This window comes from Mesocricetus auratus, unplaced genomic scaffold (genome assembly GCF_017639785.1).
Source record: "Mesocricetus auratus isolate SY011 unplaced genomic scaffold, BCM_Maur_2.0 Super-Scaffold_100676, whole genome shotgun sequence".
Classification (NCBI taxonomy): Eukaryota; Metazoa; Chordata; class Mammalia; order Rodentia; family Cricetidae; genus Mesocricetus; species Mesocricetus auratus.
Window position 1 is genome coordinate 50,930,011 of NW_024429266.1, and position 15,809 is coordinate 50,945,819.

The 15,809-nt window shown below is 40.6% G+C and overlaps 1 long non-coding RNA gene across 3 annotated transcripts in view; it reads left to right on the forward strand.

Moving 5' to 3' along the window:
• The window catches only part of LOC110341503, a 56,324-nt gene that overhangs the window by 27,898 nt on the left and 12,617 nt on the right, over positions 1–15,809 (forward strand). The window contains exon 1 of one of the 3 annotated variants that reach the window (XR_005874340.1): positions 4,177–4,306. The exons of the other annotated variants lie outside the window; for them this stretch is intronic. This is a non-coding gene — a long non-coding RNA (uncharacterized LOC110341503). Of the gene's footprint in view, positions 1–4,176; positions 4,307–15,809 lie in introns of those variants that run through there. 3 annotated transcript variants of the gene reach the window in all.

Sequence of the window (15,809 nt, forward strand, 5' to 3'; positions counted from 1 at the left end):
CCTGTCCAAGTCATTCAGGAAATAGAGGGGAAGAGGTTTTGTTGTTTTTTTCCTGGTGAATTTCTTCCTGGTCTCAGTGTCTGGTTCTTTAGCCATACACCTGCTTCTCTAATGCCTACCCTGCTCCATTTCTCTATAAGTAAACGTTATCTTGGCTCTGGTAGAGTCCCAGGCTCTTCTGCTTCTCAGGGGACATTCGAAAGGGAGCAGATTGTTGGCAGGTGCAGCTGGCAACAGTTGGCAGAAACAGCATGGTGGAGCTGGGCACCACTGCAACTTGGCTGCTACTTTGAAATCTCTTCCTTGGCTCATTTCTGCTTTCTTTAGCTCCTTCTCTGGCACACGAAAACCATCTACATTGTTTTCATCTATACTTTTGTTGGGTGTACCTTCTAGTTAGCCATCATACGTGGAGGCTCCTAATCATACTTTCCAAGAGCCTAAAAATTCTGTGCCTAATTCCTTTAATATGTATCAGCTGTTATGAGCTTGAATTGCTTGACATTTCATAGTTATCAAATATATTCAGTGGAATTTATTTAATCTTCTCTGTTATGCTGTACTTTCATAAATCTTTATTCTCATTTTACAAATATAAAAAAACAATTCATACACATGAAATGCTTTGCCCATTAAAAGCCATCTAATTGAAAAGTGACTTGCAGGCCACTCAAACGCTAGGTCTTTCTCAGAAAGATCAAATAATTTTTTATCAGTCTAATGGAGATCTTGTATAATTAGTATAATATTTGAAGTGAATAATTAATATCCATGGTTATTTATATGAAATTAGTTTCTATATTCTGGCAAGAACTAAATCCTTAAGCAACGAGATGGGTTTGAAAGATGTGGGGATGTGGGGGATTCCGATGGTGAGGCTGATATTTGGAGGCTCAGCTTGACAGGCTTACAGGTACCTGGCTCTATTTGAGGTCAGATGGTACCATCTAGTCCAGCAGTTCTCAACCCATAGGTCATGATCACTACCCCTTTGGGGGTCAAACAACCCCTCACAGCGGCCATGTATCAAATATCCTGCATATCAGATGTTTACATTATGGTTCGTAACAGTAGTAAAATTGCAGGTATGAAGTAGCAATGAATATTTGGTTGGGGGTCACCACAACATGAGGAACTCTACTAAAGGGCAGCAGCATCAAGAGGGCTGAGAACCATTGCTCTAGACCCCTTGAGAATCATTCCAGTGCTGTATGGGCTCTGAAGCTCACATTCAGACTTTTATGGACTTGTCAGCCGAGGGTAGGGACAAGAAGTGCTGGAATTGAACTCTGATCCCTTTCATTTTCGTAAAGGCCTGCTTCCCTTGACTTTTTGTCTCTTAGTATGAGATAAGCTGATATGGAACTGATAGGTGCTGTTAGAGTTAATGGAAGCTCTCTCCCGAAACTACCCAAAGACTGAGAGCCATTTGGCTACTCTATTTTTGGGTGGCTATTATCTCCAACTTTTCTCCTAGGTCGCTTCTTAAATCTTACTTGAATTTTCCTCAGCTGTCAAGTCTATTTCTGGGAACTATTTCCTCCTCTGATTTTTGGAGTTTTGAAATATTGCAGGGTCCTGAGATATGTAACACCTAGCACCATGTTTTTGGTGCTCCTGTAAGTTATCCCAGTCTAAGCTGCAGCTTCAGCCTTCCACATTCTCGAGTCTTCTGCTCACAAGTGCTTCCACTCCTGCTTATTTGTGTCATTTTTGCAAATGCCATCATTTCCCTTAGGCAGCTTCAGAGTTGCAATAGTTGCTATTGGAAGCTTTTGATATAACCAAAGTTCTTTATCTGAAATGTGCCTTGGAACAAAATTTCAAATATCCAGTGGTCTGTCCTCCCAGTCTCCTGCCTGCCATGAAATGAAATTCAGATTTCAAAATTATATACGTAATATATTCCCGAACTGTCTTTTTTGCATCTCCCTTTTCACCACTCAAACTCAGTAGCTTTTAGCATAAAATTACTGTGCTTTCTTCTTATGCCCTGTACACTCCTGTCGTGCTCTGCCTCAGTCTCCTCGTGTGGTCAGTTTCTCATTCCTCTTCCACCGTTTTTAAGATGCTGTATTCTTCAAAACCAAGAACAACCTTTAGAGTTGGTTGAAGCCCTGACTTTCTCAGAGTTCAGAGCCATTTTAAAAGGTTCACTTTGGTGGTTTGAAAGAAAATGCCCCCCCAAAGTGGCACTAATAGGAGGTGTGGACCTTTGAAGTAGGTGTGGTCTTACTGGAGGAAGTGTGTCACTATGGAGGCAGGATTTGAGGTCTTTCATGTATTCTCAAGATACCAATGTCTCAGCCCACTTCCTGTTGCTTCCAGATCAAGATGTAGAACTCTTAGCTATCTCTCCAGCAGCATGTCTGCCTTCGAGCCACCATGTCCTGCCATGATGACAGTGGACTAAACCTCTGATAGTTAAATGTTTTTCCTTTATAAGAGTTGCCATAGTCATGGTGTCTCTTAACAGCAATAGAAACCCTGACTAAGATATTCACCAACGCCTAGATAGGGTGGAGAACAAGTTTTGGAGAACATGGGGCAGTTTAACAACCCCTTTTTCAGCCAGGAGTACGAGAGCTGTGTCAGCTGGTTTGCATGTTAGCATGAATCTCTGATTGATAAATTATGAAAGGCTGAATGGAATGGATAAACCTGAGTGAGTTGCACAGGAGTATGGGCAGCAGGTGTGGGGGGATTTAGAAAAGCTTAGATTATGGTCAGTGTTTTAGAGGCTACTCCCAAAGTATTTTCTATGAGGTTAGACCCAACCCAGTTCTGAGAATATAGAAAAGATGAGCTAATGGAAGTCCTCACTCCATGATATATTTAGAGAGAAGTTAGGAAAGCATTGCAAGCATGGGAAATTGCAACTTCCTTCTTTCTTTTTGTGAATGGCCTGAATCCCAAATAGAAGATTAAATATTAAGTGTCAAGTCTAATGGGGAGAAGCCTGCTGTCAGAATTCTGCCTTAGAATACAGAACAGATTAATGCGTTTAATCATTGTATTTAGTTGGGACTCACTAGATAAATAAACCCAATAGCTACCTGGACTTATGATGAGGTATAGGTTCATTTCACCTTATAGGCTAAGAACTCCTATGATCTGTCATCTAGAGACTCAGGAGGGTCGGCAGTGTAATTCTGGCTGTGGGCTACAGTTGTGAGATGACATTTCTAAGCCAAAGGCACTGTCAGGTAGCAGAAAGGAGTGAAATCTGCCTTCCATCTTCTCTTCTATGTAGTCCTTTGAAGATATGTTAAGTGAATCTTGGTTCAAATGCTAAACTCATGCTAAGATATTCTCACAGATACACTAGGCCTATCAACATGGACAATCAAGATGGCACATAAAATCAACCATTTGGACTGCGGGATAAGATGATAGGTTAGAAATCATGTCCTAGTAAGTGAATGAATCTAGTTTGGGAAACAGAAGGATCAAGTCTGCTGTGTCTTGGACTCGTACTGTTCCTTCCCACTCTATAACTCATCAAGTGACCAGTATTTGCCCGATGTGCCAGTGCTCTTCTCCTGCAATTGAATTGGCACATGTAGCCTCAGCTGCCACCTCAGCTAGCAAAGGCACTCTGTGGCTCTTTCTGAAATGCTACTTCTAATAAACTGCCTGCAGAAACTGCACTTCCAGTGATCTTGTACAACAAAGGCATCCCTAGTGACTGCTGCCCCTGGGATGAGCCACTGCTGTCACTGCAGCCATCCCCATCATGATTTTTATGGATACAGGTGCCATCGAACTAGGATCACTTCAGCCACCAGAAACCATGGGCCAGCATCAACTGTGCTTGAGTGTAAACTTGAAGGTGTGATGCTGCAACGATAAACGGCACACTTACTGAAAGTAAAACTAAGTATTCATTGTAGAAATTACTCACAAGAGACAAAACAAGTAACCCAGATGAGCCGATTAGTTTTCCACCGCTGAACTAGAAGCCGAAAGCCGGAAAAAGAGAACTAGACTTCCGCTGTTCAGTCTTTTATACCTTCCTCCGTAATGCCCCTAGCCATGCCCAAAAGTGGGCCTGGCTAGTTCACCGCCTACGTCCCTATACGTCTTTAGTCATGCCTAAAGTGGGTGTGGTTAGTGGTACGGTAAACCGCTCTTTTATTACCTCATCTGTGTGCGCCTCTAGTAAGTCACATGGTTAATGGCGGCATTGTTTTCCTCCTACAGAGGTGTGTCTCTAGGAGTCTTGCAGAGAAATACCTGACTGGTGAACACAAACATGGAGAGCAGAGCCAGTTAGCAGGAGAGGGTGACAACATAATGAGACCAGGTAAACTAAACACAGCCTGCCAGTCAGAAAAACAGACCTCTACTCATTGCTAGGTCAAGTTACAAGGGAGCATTGTGCTGTAGAAGTAAGCCTTTGCCAGTACACAAAGGGACTTGGGTGGGAGGGTTTGCTGTATCCCTCCAGAGTGTGGTGCAGAAAGTTTGATCTCTAATCCCCAGGGGACTGGATTGTATACGGCTGAGAGGATAGCGACCCAGGCCAGAAAACTGGCAGGAATAAATTTCTGCCTACAGAATGTTCTTCTGAAAGGGCACACAGGATTCTTATTTGAACTGCCTCTTCTAGCTGTCCTCCCTGCCTGCACACAGAGGTTCATGCAAATGGCAACCCTAGTAGGGGAAGATATCACATTAGCCAACTAGGAAAAAGAGTGAGACCAATATCTTCTGAGCTGGTTATTTTCAGTCAACTGGACACAAACCTAAACATATCTGGGAAGATGGAATCTCAATGAGCAAATGCCTCCATGAGATTGACCTGTAGCAAATCTGTCGAGTATGGAAGGGCCTAGCTCATGTGTGGTGCCATGAGCTTTAAGATAGGCTGTGCAAGCCAGTAAGCAGCATTTCTCCGTTGATTCTGCTTCAGTTCCTGCTTCCAGCCTTGAGCTCCTGCCCTGGCTTCCTTCAATGGTGGACTGTGATGTGGAAATTTACTGTGAAGTAAGCCCTTTCATTCCCAGGGTACTTTTGGTCATGGTGTTTTATCACAGAAATACAAATTCTAACAAAGACACTTTCCATTTCAGCTTACTGTTCCTGCTTCAATGTTTTGGTAGTTAAGTTTATTTTTCTGGTTTGTTAATTTTGTATCCATACTTGGAGTTTTGTAAGTGAATTGTTGAGTTACTATCTTATCTTATTTCACCAGGAAAGACCTTCCTGACTGCCTATTACTGTGCTACACCTACAAATATCTTTACTATATTTCTACATATGTAGTATTCTAGTCTTTTCATACCATCGGCCTACACACTTCCCCTTTTATTAATATTTCCCCCTTTTCTTCCTTTCTTATTTCACCAGTTAAGTAATGATAACTTGCTTTAAAATCCTATAAATCACAGCTTATCCAGCCAATACTACAATTCCATTGTTTTTGAACATTAATGGGGGATACACATGAGATATAAAAAGGTCTCCTCAGCTAAGCAGAACCAGCGATGTTCTCTCCTCCAAAATAACTGCAAGAAATATAATTCCCTGTGAAGAGAACCCTTTAAAAAGGCCCACTAGAAAGGCACAGAACTCTATATTTCAAGTCCTAAAAATAAGGAACTGCTCAACAAGATTGTACTACCCAGAGAAGCTGTCCTTGAAAACTGATGGTTCAATAGGGGTATCTGAAGACAAACACAAATTTAAAAAAAACTTGACAAGTAACAAAGCACCACAGAAGATTCTTAAAGGAATACTACATACTGAGAAAGAAAACAGCCTCATCCACAGAAACACATGACCAACAAACAAAAACAAAACAACCCTCAAAACTAAAGTTTATCATACATCAGCTCATCAGCTGGATTAAACGTCTGTCTACAGAACATTCTGTCCAACAGACAGGGACTACATATTCCTTTCAGTGAGAAATGAAACATTATCCAAAACTGATCATAGACCATGAATAGCACTTTAACAAGTGGAAAAAACAGGGACAATTCAGTCTTGTATCCCATCAGATCATAGAAAAATAAAAGTATGGGTTAGCAGGAGGAGAAACTTCAGAAATTGCACAAATGCTTGGAGACTGGACATTCCACTTCTGAATGAACATCAGCTCATTGGAGGGATCAGGGAGAAAATTAGAAAATTCCTAGAAACATGTAAAAATGAGAGCACAACCTCAGTCCTTCTAGGATACATACATTAGTTCTAGAAGCAATCAGAGATTGCAGATAAATAACCTAATGATGTCCCATAAGGCTCTAGAAAAGCAACAAGAATCAATCCTAATAAAGATTAGGGCTGAAATTAATGAAATAGAGATTAAAGCAGCAGTGCATAGATTCCATAAAATAAAGGGTTTGTTATTTGACTTCAATAACTCCCAGCCAAACTGATACAAAGAGAGACTGGACTAAAATAAATAAAAATGGAGCTTCTGCTTTGGCTTTAATCAATGATGGACTATAACCCCAAATCCAAAGAAGACCTTTCACTCCCCAAAGTTTGCTTTGGTCAATGTTTTACATCTGCAGCAGAAACCAAACTACAATACCATCACCCGACAAAAGCTCAGTATACTTCTACTCTAGTCAGACTTTGAAAACACCTTTTTATTTTAAAGTATGTCATCATCCTTGGCTCATTTTCACTCGTATATCACACCTCCTTGTACCTGACCCCTGCAGAAAGAAAAAGTCCACCTTCTGCTTTTATGCTGTGCACATCTGCATGTATTTTCCTACAGAATACAGAGATGTTTTTCATCTATTTCCTTTCTTGTTTTCTCTTTCCCCTCCCTTATGGTACATTCCTCCCCCCCATAGAATGCACACACACACACACACACACATACACACACACACACACAATTCTGCATATAGGAGAAAAATGTGAGTGATAACTGTCCTGATTCAGATTTGCTTGACATCACGATCTGCAGTCCCATCTACTGTCCTGCAAATAACATAATTTTAGTTTTGTAGCCAAAAGGAACTCCATTGTGTGTATCACATTCACTTTACCCATTTATCCATCTATACTGGATGTGAATAGTACTGTACTAAGCGTAGAAATTCAAGCATCTCAGTGGTACCCTGACTTACGTTCCTTTGGGCTCCTTTGGAATGGCAACTATAGATGGCATTGTAGATTTTGAAGAATTTCCATATTGATTTCCATAGTGGCTATGTTAATTTACAGTCCCACCGCCAGTTTACTCACCACTCTCATGTCTCTCTCAGACCATTTGTTTCCTAACAATTCTGATTGGGATGAGATGAAATCTCAGTGTAGCTGGAAATTGCATTCCCAGATGGCTTAGGATGCTGAACATTTTGCGCAAGAGTCTCTTGATAAATATTCTCTGGTACTGTAAACAGACAGGCCCTGGGAAAAGAATTAGCTTTTGAGGTTCACGGTGAAGAATCTAAAGAAAGCAGTGAAGCAAATGATGGATAGTGGCACTCCAACAGGGAAATCAAACCCTCAGTTTCCCATTTTGACCTTGAATTCACAAAGAGAAACTTGTCAAACATGTGACTAAACAAACTTGGGAATTCATTTATTGACATATGTACTATGGGAAATTTTCCACAGTTATGAGTTATAAGCATTGCACACTCTTTCCCTAGAAAATGACAAATCATTTAAGAGTTAGATAGCTCCAAGAGTCCACAGACATTTCTGTGTCCCAACTGTTACCTTACTGTGCAGATGGAACCGCCAGGTTAATGTTAATGATTTTCCTTGTCGTTCTTACATGTATATCCTGAAATAAGAGTTAACTGGGCTGATTGATTTACCAACACCTACTTTTCCATCAAACACACATTAAAGATCTCAATGAGGTACCAATTCTTGATGGAGGACAGAACATTTTAGTGACACAGGCGGGGTAACTGGTGGCAGAACACATTAAAGCTCAAATTAGGTAATTGAAATCTCTGCTTCAACTTGTATAGGACCAAAGGAAGATTAAAGCAATTGAGACCTAACAATTGAAATTCTCATTTATAAAAGAGTCATAAGATCTTACACAACCCTGTTACTCATTTTTTTTCTCCAGTAGAGAACAAGAAAACAAATAATGAGATCTGTGAACTCAGGTGGATTTTTAAAAATGATGTTAGAATCATAAATAGAACAGTCATTGCCTACTTTTCTGGGTGGTTTAATTGAAGGATCAGTTCATCTCTGGTGCTTCTTAAAGTATTACTGCATCTATTTGGGCAAGAAGGAATTTATTCTAAACAGATACTTATACCCACCTCCCTTTGGCTGTTAGGCTATTGAAACAATGGATTCCAAGAAATTGGAGTTTCCCAAACTGTCCTGTGTTATGAGCTGGGAAGCCTATGGCTCCAGTGGCAGCCAGAGGGAGGCTTGTCCTCTGGAAAGAGATTTTACACAGTCTAGACAGATCATCTTTCAAGGGAGTCTGGAGCTGAGACATGATGGGTCAGTGGTGGCAAAATCTCATCTTTGGCAGGATTGCTCAGCTGTGTCTATCTCTTGTCCTCTCTTTAAACTCCAGCCTCATGTCACTATTCTAGAGACAGACGTGGGTTGCACTCTGTCTCCTCACCTGTTCCTCTTCTCAATGTGGGCACATTGAAAAAACTTCCTTTTTCTGATAATTACTATTTATTGTGTCTTTTGTTGGGAATGCATGGCTGAGCCTAGTCTGTTATGGTCCACTAAGGCCCTTCTCAAACACTAACAACTTCAGTAGCAATGTATTTTATAGTCATGTAATTGCATTTTGATTACAATCACATTTTATGAAAATATCTATAGTGTCCCTTTAGTTTCTAAAATTTAAATATAAACAATTATGAGTAAAGTTGACAATTATTTCTGGACTATCATGCCTCCAAATTTTATTGAGACACAACAGCCATTTTCCGCCTAACAACCAGGACCTGAAAGGCATTCAGTTTTCCCATGATTCTAGTCTTGACAAGTATTTGCACGCCCTGAAGATGCCATACGCTCCAAGATGCAGTCCATCAAGTTGTCCAGTTCTTAGTTGAGAAATGTTAGTTTCCCCACCACAGGGTAAGAATTTTCCTGAAAAAAAAAGGCTTTTTGTCTAGAGAAGAGTTTCCCTAGAAGACAAAGTCCTCCCCTCTGGTAAACAGCACAGGTTTTACAACCTTCCTCAGCTTTTCTGAAATCAGGTAGCCCCATATGACTTAAGCTATTGAGGCTGAAACACCCTCACTTGGATCCTAAATATAAGTAGAACTTTTGTGACTTAAAATTAGTGCTCTTACTACCAGCTGCTCAGGGTGTGACCTAGTCATTGTATGACTCTTCAACTGTCTATGAAAAATATGAATAACGCCTTGGACTGCTATTCAGTTTCATGGTGACTCTCAAAGGTCAATGGAGCCTCCTCTCCTTACATGCAATACCAAAAACAGCTGAAACACTGAAAGCACAGTGTTAACTTGGCATCGGATTCTCCTCGACTGTCCCAGTCCTTCATGAAATGTGCAGTTTCTTAGCTAGTGGACCTACCACCTACTATGAAATCTAATTTTGTTCATCTTTTGTCATTGTAATATTTTGAATTCTGACATTATTCATTCATAACCCAAAGCAGGGAAGATTTGTGACCATCTGACATTGTGTTTGAACTATTTTTGCTCCAGGTAGATTTGTTCCAGATGACATTAGCAAATCCAAACTTAGTTTTCTATCTTGGTGCATCATATCTTCGGAAGGAAACAGGGAAATGCCAGGTAGGATTTGCTGTCACAGATCTCATTTCACTTCTGCTATGTGGCTTCTTGCCAAGTGGCAAGACCTGCCCAGATGGCAAAACTTATTTTGCACACCAGATTTTGTCATTATCTAGAGGTTAAAGGGTTAATAAATATACAGACATCTTTTGGGAACAGGGAGGGAACATGATTTCATAATGCTGTGGAAATCAAAAGCATTGCTGATCTAATTAGGAACCTCTAGTAAGAATGTGCAGGAAGTTCAATGTTAGAGTGTTAGGCGGCTTCCGGAAAAGATGACTATGCAGTAGTGGATGCTCAGACCAAAAGCTCTCAGAGAAGCTCACACATTTAAAGGGTCACGATTGATCACTGTGCCAGGCAGGCAGCATTCTAAGATTAAGGACTACCTCTTCAGACAGGTTCAAAGAAACTTGTAGAGAACGTCTTCAGCCAGCACTAGCAGAACACAGGAGAATCTGACTGGTAGAAGCTGACTGTTTTGTTCCCACTTGGCTGACTTGGGTACCTTTATCTGTGTTAATTGTAGGATCCTGATCTTAATGCTGCTTGAGATATTCTTAATGACTTCTTTATATGAGTGAAATGCCTGGATACAGTTGGCCAGGGAACTGAGTAAGCATGTAGTCCATGACTGTTGGGTTGGTGCACATTGTTACTTGGGGATGTGGTACTTTCCTGTTGCTGCCACAACATACCACCTCAAACTAGGCAATATTTCTTCTTGGGGGGAGAGTTTTGGCATTGGTAAGCAATAGTTCTAGTCGGAAACACTCTGGATATAACTCTGGCCACCTAATGGTTCCATGCCCTGGCCTCCAGAGGTGGTCTCCAAGAATCTAGAGTTGGTTTTAAAGGCTGCAGTAAGTGTGAGCTCAGCCTTATTTCCTGCATCATCAGAGTAGATGCTTGAGGTGTGAGGGGAGCCTAAAAGGGAGAAAGCTATTTTCCCAGAATCCCTGGCAAACACCTCTCCAATCTTATTGTGTGTAGTTCAGTACTTTGTGAGTTCTGAGTCAGTTCTGTGGGCAGTGAGATGGAGTTTTCTCATTGACTTAAGCCAATGGGTACTCCTGGAGCAAAGGGAATAGTAAACTCTATCTACACTGAATGACACAGAATATGGAAAATTTTCCTTAGGAAAATACCTTTGGCTGAAGAGTGAGGTAGAATAGATGGTTAGGGGATACCCAAAGTGTACACCAGATCAGGGTTGAACAAAATACAGCCTGTGAGCTAATGCCTGCCTGTGAGCTGTTTAGGGTATCCCCAGAGCACAAGAGATTTACCTCCCACCCCAGTATCAGGACTTGAACCCCAACCTTGTACTTGGTAGGCAAGCATTCTGCTCCTAAACCATATACTTGGCATTAAATTTTACCTTTTTATTTATGTATTTATCTATCTATTTATTTATTTTTTGCATCCCAATTCCAGTTCTCATTCCCTTCTCTCCTCCTGACCCCCCCATACTCCCCCTACCCTACCTCGCATCTGCTCCTCAGAGAGGATCAGGCCCCCTGAGGAATTCAACCATGTCTGTTCCATCATTTTGTTGCGGCAGGACCAAGGCTTTCCTCCCATGCCTAGGCTGAGCAAGATATCTCTCCATAGAGAATGGACTCCACAAAGTCAGTTCATGCATTAGAGTTAGATCTTACTCCCCCTGCCAGCAGTCTCAATTGTTGCCCAAGCCACACCACTGCCACCTGTATTCAGGGGGACCTAGTTTGGTCCTATGCCAGTTGACCAATTGTCATTTTGGAGTCACTGGTCTCTCACCAGCTCGGGTCAGTTGATTCTATGGGTATCCCCATCATGGTCTTGACTTCTTTGTTCATATTATCGCTCCTCCCTCACTTCGATTGTATTCAGATTCCTCAGCCCATTGGTTAGTTGTGGATTTCTGCATATGCTTCCATCTGTTTCTGGAATAAGGTTCTAGTTTCTCTGGGGTTGTAGATTGTAGGCTGATTATCCCTTGCTTTATGTCTAGTATCTACTTAAGAGTGAGTACATAAAGTTTTACCTTTTTTAAACAACTAGGGAAGACAAAAGAGGAGTATTTTGTGGCCCATAAAATTGTTATGACACTCCAATTTTCACGTATGCTACAAAAGTGTTCTTGGAACACTAGCATGCTCAGCTGTCACTGCTGCCTGTGGTTGATGCTGCAGCACAGTGACAGAGGACTGGGACAATGCAAAGAGGAGGTGCAGCGTGTTACTGTCTAGCTTCTACATATGGGAAAAGCTTTCCAACTACAGCACCATGTCATCTAAACCAGATTACTTGATGGCTGACATAACTGGAAAGCTGTGTGAGGGTCTTGATGGAACTGGAAAGCTGTGTGAGGGCCCTGACCATGGTCACCAAGGTTTTTTTCCTCCTTACTCTTTGGCCCTCTTTCCCATGACATAGATCTGCTTCTTTTTTTTTTTTTCTGTGTTAGTCTTGTCAGGATTGCTCCTCCCAGGTGGTAGCAAATGCTAGCTTCCAGTTCTGGGCTCAGTCTTTTCTTACAGTTAGTGAACCCAGAAAGCATGCATTTCCCAGGAGCTTTTGCAAAGCCCAGAGGAAAATGCTCTGTGCCTTGGATCTATAGCTCATTGATGGAATAAATTACTGTGCCTAAAGAGTGAAGGATTCTGATTAGCCAGGTTACTGAAGTTCTTGCCCTGAATCTGGGGTTCTAAGAGCAGAGGACTGACAGCCTCTCCAGTGGGAAGTAGGGAATTCCCAAAGGGAAAGATGCCAGAAGGCAGAAAAGAAAGTACGAGTTATTTCCTGAAAACCTAGCTTTAAATTTTATTAAAGCTTTTCTCTTGTTTTAATACGTATATATATATATATATACACACACACAAATATATATATTCAACTAATCAATGGTTTTATTTCAATAACCCTACTTGCACTACACCCATTTATTTTAGTTCTTTAAGATCAAATTAAATATATTTTAAAATGACAACACATTGTCTTAAATGAGGCAGGTATCCCATGATAATTTAATATATGCATATATTATAGAATGCCAGTGCCTTTCTTTTCAGAAATTTTTACATTGGAGGATTGCACGGTGATAATATGTAGAGTGATTTTTCACTCAAAATTTGCTCTAAACATTGGAGAATTGTTTAGGTTCTATTCTTCAATAAGTCATTGGCATTGCAAACAGATTTTCCCCCTAAAGCCAATTCAGGAGAATCTATGTCTGCTTATCCAGCTGAAGCATGAAACAAAAGAGAATGTTTTTACAGCAAACAGATTTTCTGAGAACAGTTGCTTAGGCAGTTTTTGGAGCAATGGGATTTAGATGTGGTGGAAAACATGTAAGGCCCAAATACCTGATGAGACTTGTCAACACTTTGAATTTTACATCTGTTGTTGATCACACTGCGGGACTTGTTAATATGTTTATGATCATGTTGCCACAATGGAAAACACCAAGTTAAATTGTCATGTCTAGTCAGGTAGGGCACCAGGTCCTTCATGTATATTTGATGACAAACAATTTCACTAAAACATGGCTGGGTTATTTCATTAATATAACTCAGAGAAAGCCTTGTGTTTGGTTTTGTTATTCTTGATGCCCGAGGCATAAGCAAGTAGAAGAATTCAAGACACTTAAGCTGGGAAACTGGAATGATAATTAGCTCCCCCATTAACAAAGCATCAGTGTTGTGTAAAGTGCTAGTTAGGTTTGCAGGGTTGTCATCTTTCTGGTTAGTGAGGGAACAGAAAATCCGATGTCTGCATGGAATGTGCTAGAGTTCAGGTGCTTGCTAAACACCTTGGTTGTTAAAATTGAGAAAATACTGCCAGCTCGTGCCAGCGTGTTCCAGTTGGGTTCCACATGAAAAGAATCATCTCAACATGATAAATAGGGACTTTCCTTAATCTTGGGTACGTCTGTCCTCCCCTCTCCCTTCCACCATCATGCCCATTAGAGACTCATAAGTGAGATATCGAATTCCATCCAATGAAATCTATGCAGCTTGAGTACATCACATAGGAAATCTTTCTGATAGTCCCACTTACAAACTTCAGGATTGAGAAGATCATGAAATAAGATTCACTTAAAACTGTCAAGGGAACTCACAGTTCTCAGCTCATGTCACTGGGGAACTCATTGTATGCCATGGACTTCAGCCTCGTTTGGTTTGCCCACTCTGCACCCTAAGTGCCTAGAATAGTGGCTGGCATAACAGCACCACATAAAATATGAAATGGTGTCTCTCCAGATACACACTGCCTTCCATTTGTTGTTATTCTATATTTATCTAACTTCCACACTAGAAAGTGACATCCTTAAAGGTGAGAACTTCATATATGTCTGCTGTAGATTTTAATATTTTAAAGTAGAAATACGACATATATTATATCTGTGTGAAACAGAGCACGTCCGTATGTGGTAGTTGTCTTGTTTTCTCTTAATCATTGATTATTTTCTTATGAATTAAAAGTTATTAATGCTACGGTCAACACAGAGGAATATAAACAGATAGTGCCCATACATGACCATTTACTCTCAAACACTGAATATTAAGTAAAGGGCAAGAGAAAATAGTCAAACCAGGAGATATGGACTCCTAAATGTAAATACACAGCTGTTGATTTGGCGATGATTATTAAGGTCTGAGGGTGAGAAGATCAAAGAATGAATACCTCTCACAATAATAATTGGCCTGTTAATATCTTTATTATGCTCATTTATTTAGAAACTTCGACTTCAGGTTAAAGAAAAGGAAACAAAAGGCAATGGGACAAACTAAAGAATTGTTATTCATAAAACATCGTAGATGGTAAGCACCATGGTTCCTAGAGCAAAAATGGTAAAAAAAAAATCTCCACAGAGGCCCAGGTAATCTATTGAGCCTTGGGCAGCAGATCAATACTCATCCCGAATATACACACGGACTTTGGACTCCCATCCAACAATGTGAGATGCACTCTCACCCTGAACTCTTGGGGGAGGGTCTAGACCCTGCCCTGGAAGAAATGACAGACTATGGACACCCCCATGGAGGGCCTCACCCTCCCTGGGGAAATGAGGGGATAATGGGGGGGTTGGGGGTAGGGCATGGGAGGAGGGGAGGGAAAGGGAGAGGGACCTGAAACTGACTTGTGAAGCAACCTTGTTTCTAATCTAAATTTAAACTTAAAAATAAATAATAATAATAAAATCTCCACAGACTTTTATAGCAAAGTATGAATGACACAGTAGGCCATGTCACTTAGGGTGAGAAGAGATTTTAATATCTTGACTGTGGATTCACGGAGATTAAAGATACGGCTCCTGTTGGCTCTTGTTTTAAACCTGCTGTCTACAGCAATGGCTGACACAGTGCTGAGGAAGAATGCCACATGCTAATAAGTGTTTAGTGGAGACCCAAGGCTTCATCTCGAATTGTTTAGCTTTGATGCCATTAGAGTATGAAGACTCAAAGGAACCTGCTAGGACTGACCACTGGCGACAATTTGTTACCTTCGTGGTTGGTCTTCAGTGTTTCTCCTGTTTGTTATCCTTTCACCTTCTTCCTCTTCTCATTCCTTTTAGTCAGAGAGTGGGAAACATTGCTGAAGTAGAGCAGCTTCCCTTTGAGGGTGAATATAGAATTCAGGTAGTATGGTATACATACTTAAGTAATAATGATTATTCTTATTCTTTTCGTCTATGCAGTATCTATCAACTGGAGAATATTGTTGTGGTTTCAGGATTTCCACATTTTCTGTAAACAGAAAAAATTGTTCTCCTTCGTGGCAAGAACTTGAAAAAGAATTATTCCCAAATAGCTCTCATTAAGATAACAAAATCGGTTTGTGTCCCCAGAGTTTCTCACTGCACCATCTTGCGGCGGTCCCATCTGTTTTTGACTGTTGGTGTAACAGTTAAAGTAATGTTTAAGTTAATACACAGCAACAAGCTAATTTAGCAGACATATGAAGATGATATGTTTTTATAAAAGTTTGCCTGTCAAAATTGATGGAGTTTGACTAAGAAAAATGTTTAAAAAAGAAAAAAGATCTTACCGTTCAAATGAATGTTTGCTTTTATAATTAATA